Source organism: Artemia sp. Qi Xiang Cuo, chromosome 2 (assembly GCF_049724085.1).
Source record: "Artemia sp. Qi Xiang Cuo chromosome 2, ASM4972408v1, whole genome shotgun sequence".
NCBI classification, from domain to species: Eukaryota; Metazoa; Arthropoda; class Branchiopoda; order Anostraca; family Artemiidae; genus Artemia; species Artemia sp. Qi Xiang Cuo.
In genome coordinates this window covers 66331081-66339310 of record NC_142795.1, presented here as the reverse complement: position 1 = coordinate 66339310, position 8230 = coordinate 66331081, and the positions used below count along the sequence as shown (strand labels likewise).

Below are 8230 nucleotides of genomic sequence, written 5' to 3'. Positions count from 1 at the left end.
CTATCTTCTATGGAAAAATTTAGAACTGAACTTTAAATTTTTTATGTCTTGGTAAACTTAAAACTGTAATGGAAGCTTTTTATTTTCTCTGGAGAAATTAGAATTGAATTGTGTTCTTTGGTAAAATTCAGAAGAGAACAAGAACTTTTCTATCTTCTATGAAAAAATTTGGAACAGTATTTTAAATTTTTTCATCTGTTTGAGAAAAATCTAAACTGAAGTGGAAAATTTTTATATTATTTTTGAAAAATAGAAATGATCAATAACTTGTTTCATTTTCATTGAGAAAATTCAAAATTGAAGTTGAACTTTTCTTCACTTCGTTGAGAAAATTTAAAATTGAAGTGAAACTTTTAATCTTCATAGAAAATAATCACAATCATATTATAACTTTTTCCTATCTTCTATGTAGAAATTTAGAACTGAACTTTAAATTTTTTATGTCATGGCGAATTTAAAACTGAAGTGGCAGCTTTTTATTTTCTCTGGAGAAATTAGAATTGTATTGTGTTCTTTGGTAAAATTCAGAAGAGAGCTTGAATATTCACGATCAAAGTATAACTTTTCCAATATTCTATGAAAAATTTGGAACAGAACTTCAAATTTCTTTCATCTCTATGTGAAAAGTCAGAACTGAATTTAAGAAAAATTTAGAATTAAATTGAAACTTTTTATCTTCATGGAAAATAATCACTATCATACTATAACTTTTCCTATCTTCTACAGAAAAATTTAGAACAGAACTTTAAATTTCTTTATGTCTTGGTGAACTTAAAACTGAAGTGGAAGCTTTTTATTTTCTCTGGAGAAATTAGAATTGAATTGTGTTTGTTGGTAAAATTTAGAAGAGAACTTGAACTTTTCTATCTTCTATGAAAAATTTGGAATAGTATCTTAAAATTTTTCATCTCTTTGAGAAAAATCTGAACTGAAGTGGAAAATTTTTATATTATCTTGGGAAAATAGAATTGATCGAAGAACTTATTTCATTTTCACTGAGAAAATTCAGAATCGAAGTTGAACTTTTCTTCTTCCGAGAAAATATATTGAACAGAACTTTAAATTTTTTCATCTCTTTGAGAAAGGTTGGAACTGAATATAAGAAATTTTAGAATTAAAGTGAAACTTTTTATCTTCATAAAAAATAATCAGTATCATAGTATAACTAGTCCTATCTTCTATGGAAAAATTTAGAACTGAACTTTAAATTTTTTATGTCTTGGTAAACTTAAAACTGTAATGGAAGCTTTTTATTTTCTCTGGAGAAATTAGAATTGAATTGTGTTCTTTGGTAAAATTCAGAAGAGAACAAGAACTTTTCTATCTTCTATGAAAAATTTGGAACAGTATTTTAAATTTTTTCATCTGTTTGAGAAAAATCTAAACTGAAGTGGAAAATTTATATATTATTTTGGGAAAATAGAATTGATCAATAACTTATTTCATTTTAATTGAGAAAATTCAGAATCGAAGTTGAACTTTTCTTCACTTCTTTGAGAAAATTTAAAATTGAAATGAAACTTTTTATCTTCATAGAAAATAATCACAATCATATTATAACTTGTCCTATCTTCTATGTATAAATTTAGAACGGAACTTTAAATTTTTTATGTCGTGGCGAACTTAAAACTAAAGTGGCAGCTTTTTATTTTCTCTGGAGAAATTAGAATTGAATTGTGTTCTTTGGTAAAATTCAGAAGAGAACTTGAATATTCACGATCAAAGTATAACTTTTCCAATATTATATGAAAAATTTGGAACAGAACTTTAAATTTCTTTCATCTCTATGTGAAAAGTCGGAACTGAATTTAAGAAAATTTAGAATTAAAGTGAAACTTTTTATCTTCATGGAAAATAATCACAATCATAGTATAACTTTTCCTATCTTCTATGTAAAAATTTAGAATTGAACTTTAAATTTTTATGTCGTTGTGAACTTAAAAGTGATATGGATATTTTTTATTTTCTCTCGATAAAGTAGAAATTAATTATGTTCTTAGGTAAAATTCAGAAGAGAACAATAAATTTTCTATCTCCTACGAAAAATTTGGAACAGAGTTTTAGTTTTTTTCATGCGTGTGAGAGAAATATAAACTGACGTATAAAATGTCTATATTATTTTTGGAAAATAGAAATGATCAATAGCTTATTTCATTTTCATTGAGAAAATTCAGAATCGAAGTTGAACTTTTCTTCACTTCTTTGAGAAAATTTAAAATTGAAGTGAAACTTTTAATCTTCATAGAAAATAATCACAATCATATTATAACTTTTCTTATCTTCTATATAGAAATTTAGAACTGAGCTTTAAATTTTTTATGTCATGGCGAACTTAAAACTGAAGTGGCAGCTTTTTATTTTCTCTGGAGAAATTAGAATTGAATTGTGTTCTTTGGTGAAATTCATAAGAGAACTTGAATATTCACGATCAAAGTATAACTTTTCCAATATTCTATGAAAAATTTGGAACAGAACTTTAAATTTCTTTCATCTCTATGTGAAAAGTCGGAACTGAATTTAAGAAAATTTAGAATTAAATTGAAACTTTTTATCTTCATGGAAAATAATCACTATCATAGTATAACTTTTCCTATCTTCTACAGAAAAATTTAGAACAGAACTTTAAATTTTTTATGTCTTGGTGAACTTAAAACTGAAGTGGAAGCTTTTATTTTCTCTGGAGAAATTAGAACTGAATTGGGTTTGTTGGTAAAATTTAGAAGAGAACTTGAACTTTTCTATCTTCTATGAAAAATTTGGAATAGTATTTTAAATTTTTCATCTCTTTGAGAAAAATCTGAACTGAATTGAAAAAATTTTATATTATTTTGTTGAAATAGAATTGAACAAGAACTTATTTAGTTTTCTCTGATAAAATTCAGAATTGAAGTTTAAATTTTCTTCTTCCCATACAATATATTGAAAATAACTTAAAATTTTTTCATCTCTTTGAGAAAGGATCGAACTGACTTTAAGAAATTTTAGAATTAAAGTGTAATTTTTTATCTTCATGGAAAATAATCACTATCATAGTATAACTATTCCTATCTTCTATGGAAAAATTTAGAAATGAACTTTAAATTTCTTATGTCTTGGTAAACTTAAAACTGTGATGGAAGCTTTTTATTTTATCTGGAGAAATTAGAATTGAATTGTGTTCTTTGGTAAAATTCATATTAGAACTTGATCTTTTCTATCTTCTAAGAAAAATTTGGAACAATATTTTAAATTTTTTCATCTCTTTGAGAAAAATCTGAATTGAAGTGTAAAATTTTATATTATTTTGGGAAAATAGAATTGATCAATAACTTATTTCATTTTCATTGAGAAAATTCAGAATCGAAGTTGAACTTTTCTTCTTCCGGGAGAAATATTTGGAACAGAACTTTAAATTTTTTCATCTCTTTGAGAATGGTCGGAATTGAATTTAAGGAAATTTAGAATTAAAGTGAAATTTTTTATCTTCATAGAAAATAATCACAATCATAGTATAACTTTTCCTATCTTCTACGGAAAAATTTAGAAGTGAACTTTAATTTTCTTATGTCTTGGGATTTTTCTTGTTCCGGGGAAAATATTTGGAATAGAACTTTAAATTTGACTCTTTGAGAAAGGTCGGAATTGAATTCAATAAAATTTTGAATTAAAGTGAAACTTTTTATCTTCATGGGAAATAATCACTATCATAGTATAACTTTTCCTATCTTCTACGGAAAAATTTAGAAGTGAACTTTAAATTTTTTATTTCTTGGTGAACTTAAAAGTGAAGAGTAAGCTTTTTATTTTTTCTGGTGAAATTAGAATTGAATTGTGTTCTTTGGTAAAATTCAGAATAGAACTTGAACTTTTCTCTCTTCTATGAAAAATTGAGCCTGCTAGTAGTATCATTATCTCTAAAATGATTTTTCTTACATCTCTGACCTTTTTAATAGATATTCTGAACGTTTGACGTTCTAGCATACCCTAAAAATAATGAACACTTAACAAAATAATACATAAGATATTTTTAATGAAATAAGGACATGTAGAATATTGATATAAAAATATGTTAAATACATTATTATACATTATTAGTACACTTGCGCTTCACTTTCCGTCAATTCATCTTTATATTCATTGATGATATTGTCTGATAATGTCCTTTTTATTCTGCCTGCGATTTCACTGTCTATTGTCACATTATTTTTACATAGATAGCAGTTTTAGCACATTGACATGATATGATTTATGATGTTGATGCAGCTGTATGCTTGTCTTCTTTTTCCTTTTGCTTTCATTCGAATGCTAACACCGGAAGAATTGCGATAAGATCTATCAACGGCTAACATGCTACCAGAACCATTAGCTAGAAGTTGTCCCTCTTCATCAACTACTATTTTTAAGTTGGCATTCTCTTTGACTACTAATTTCTCTGGTAATGTTACTCTTGCATATCCACCACTTGCATGATGGAAATTCTTGGGTACACCAAAGGAATTTAACTCCTCACTGGCATGACATCGTATGCATACATTGCCAATAAGATCTCCACTTGCACTCGTTTTATAGTTCAGGTATTTCTCCTTGTCAGCGTTCAACACGACAATGATTTTTTCATGTGCACCTACTTTCGTCGAATAATTCATCTTCACTTTTTACAGATATGAAATGTGTGTTGATCCTTCCACTGCGTAAAAAATACTGATTTAATGCATGCAATAAACTCGGTAGTGTCGATAACCTGCCATAGAGTACCAGTGGAAAAGCCGCGTCGTGTCCATGAACAAGCACAGAGTATGACTGGTAGAGCCGTAAGCATATTTCATGTCATTTTAAAATACATAAAAAGTAAAAAAAATATACCATGTTAAAAAATTAAAGAAAGTATTTACGAATTGGGGAGGGGACTCTTTGAGGTTGGAAAATGGGTTTAGGAATGACATTATGAATGGAGCTTGTTCAGAAAAGATATAATAAAGCCATAAAAAAGTATTAAAAAAATGGAGAGGGGACTCTTTGGGGGCCCAGGAAGGGTGTTTGGGGGACCCTTGGGGGAGGGTGCCCTTCTGTGTCTCAATGCACAAAAAATATTAAAAAAATGGGGAGGGGGAGGGGAGGGGAGGGGAGGGGGAGGGGGATTGTGGGGAGGGGGAGGGGGTTGTGAGGAGGGGGAGGAGAGGGAGGGGAGGGTGGGGTGCCCTTTGGGAGCCTGGGGGACCTTTGGGGACCGGTGGGGGGCCTTTGGGGGTCCTGGGGGCCGGTTGAGAGCCTGGGGGACATTTGGAGACCGGGTGAAGGTCTTTGGGACCCCGGTGGTCTTTTGGGAGCTCGGTGTGCCTTTGGGGGCCCCGGGGTGGGCCTTTGAGGGTCTGGGGAGCCCTTTGGGAGCCTGGGGGGCCTTTGGGGACCGGGGGACCTTTGAGGACCGGGGGAGGGCCATTGGGGGCCGGGGGGCCCTTGGGGGGGTCGGGGGGCCCTTTGAGGACCTGTGGTGGGCCTTTGAGGGTCTGAGGAGGGCGTTTGGAGGGTTGGGGCTCTATGGGAGCTTGGGGGACCTTTGAGTACCGGGGGCTTCCTTCGGGGTTGGGGTGGGGGATCGGAACCCTTTGGGGTTGGGGTAGAGGACCTCACAACACTGTTCAAATGGAACTTGTGTATTATAACGACCACAGAGTTTCACCCTCAAATTCACTTCTAAAACCTTTCCTAAAATCTTCTTTCAAAATGTCTCTAACTGTTTCGCCGAAATAATCCCATAAAATGGATAGAACGGTTTCGCCCAAATAAACCCTAAACGTAATTTCAGCGTGTTCCTTTTGTTTGGCATCTCTGCGCTAACGCATTTCAAATTTCTAGGAAACCCTTTCCTACGTTAATCTCTTCATCTCATAAATTTTCCTAGCTAAACTATTAGGGTTTCGCTAGAATATCAATTTATCTCTCCGACTTAAAGCTCCGTGAAGCCGTATTTAAAAATAGAATTTATATCTCTTTAGACTCCCGCATAATTCCAAGATAACAAGTGATGTCAATTATAATTCCTGACACTAAAGATCAATGAAACCCTATTTAAAAATAGAATATTAATTTTTCTCTCTGACCTAAAGAATGTTTATCCCTCAGACCTAAGATTAAAGAAGCCTTAATGTTTCTTAATTCTCCCCTTCGTGAATCAATAATTTCCCCTAGCGATTATGTAAATCAAATTCACAGGTGCTACTCGTGACAAGACCACGTGGTTTATGGTTTTCCAAGTGAGAAAGTTCCTGTTTTTTCATTCTCACTGAGAAAACCATAAAACAGACATGAATTGCTGTTGACATCCATAAATGTGATAAAGTTCCTGTTTTTTCATTCTCAGTGAGAAAACCATATAACAGACATGAACAAAGTTCCTGTTTTTCAAATTCTCACTGACAAAAACCATTAAACATCCATGAAAAACATCAAATAAATCGACCAACACACATAACCATCCAAGAAAACATACATAAATGTGACAAAATTCCTGTTTTTTCAAATTCTCATTGACAAAAACCATAAACCACGTGGTTCTCGTGCCAATATATGGTGTTAAAAAAAGTTGTAGGTGGCAGCAGGGGTGAGGGTTCGGAGTAGCACCTCCCTCTTTACTGATTGTTCGCCTAAAATTTTTTCTTCTTCAATTTTTTTTTAATTTGGCACACATTACTGCCAAAAATTGCAATAGCTCATATGGAAGTCTTTTCAACACAGTCTTTTCGGTTTTTTTCTAAGTTTTTAAGATACTTCTGGTGTTTAAATTCCTCTTTTTCCCGTTCCTTAGCACTTTTCAACGAAACTAAAAAAAAAAGAAATCAAAGTTTGAAATTTAGAAACATTGTTTTCCACAGGGGGGAAGGGTACTTTCCGTGAGGGTATTTTCTAAGAAGGGGGTATTTTCTGCGGGGGTTACTTTCCGTGGGGGTATTTTTCGTGAGGGGGACATTTTTCGGGAGGAATTTTCCGAGTTGGGGTATTTTCTGGGGGATTAAACACCCCCCCCCTCCATTCACTATATTCATTTATGTTATTTTACTTCGTTCATGACCGTATATTTGGCTTTAAAATACACTTATTTATCTATCTATCTAATATGCAGAATAATTGTACCAAACATATTTTACATGCAGATCCGCAATACTTTACTCCGCCCCCTCTATAATGTGCAGATCTATAGCCCAAATTTATTTCTAAAGAAACGAAGAAACTAACAAAAAAAAACCGGGTGTCTTCTTGAATTTTACACAGCGTAAACTTGAGTGAGTGGCGCATAATACACAAGTACCGAACTTCCTTCCCCCTACGGAAATTAAAAAAATAAAACTCAAATAAAATTATCAAATTTGGAAAGCCTTATTTTCCACGGGGGGTATTTACCAGATGGGGGGGGGGGCTCCGGAGGGAGGGTACTTTTCGGGGGTAATCACCGGGGGGGGAGGGTAAACACCTAGAACCATATATATATATATATATATATATATATATATATATATATATATATATATATATATATATATATATATATATATATATATATATATATATATATATATATATATATATATATATATATATATATATATATATATATATATATATATATATATATATATATATATATATATATATATATATATTTATATATTACAGCCCTACCTCCCAAAAAAATAGACTTCCTGTTGTCTTTAAGTTACCTGTTGTGGGTCTACATGGACACCCATCATGCTATAATTCAATTTCTCTGTTAGATTGAAACAAACACAAAATAAAAGTGTAAAATTAAAAGCAATACAATTTTGATAGGGAAATTTAGAAAGAGTGTCTGAGAATCATTCCATTAAAAAATAATCTTTTCAAAATTCTAATTCAGGTTTAACGGCCTACGAAACAAGTAATTCTTGTTTCTTTTCAAAGCAGCCTGCATTGAATATAAAAACTGGAAGCGATAACTTTGGCATTATCCAGGTAATTTCGAAACCCAGAGATCGAGCCCGGCAGTGTCACCACACTGCAGGGCTGACCCAGAGACCTTAGTATTCAAGAAGCGTCGTTAATCCGCTTATAGATTTTATCCGGCGGTGGCGCAGTGGGTTTGACCTCATCCTGGTAATTTCGGGATCCAAAGACCAAACCCAGCTGCCGCAACACACTGCAGGGCCAACACAGGGACCTTAGTAGTCAAGAATTGTCGTTAATCTGATGAATTGTATACATTATCCAGCTATGAAAA

The 8230-nt window shown here is 32.3% G+C and overlaps 1 pseudogene across 1 annotated transcript in view; it reads right to left on the bottom strand.

Moving 5' to 3' along the window:
- LOC148955518 (glutamate receptor ionotropic, kainate 2-like) overlaps nt 1-8230 on the bottom strand; it is a 91365-nt pseudogene that overhangs the window by 61070 nt on the left and 22065 nt on the right. The window lies entirely within an intron of this gene.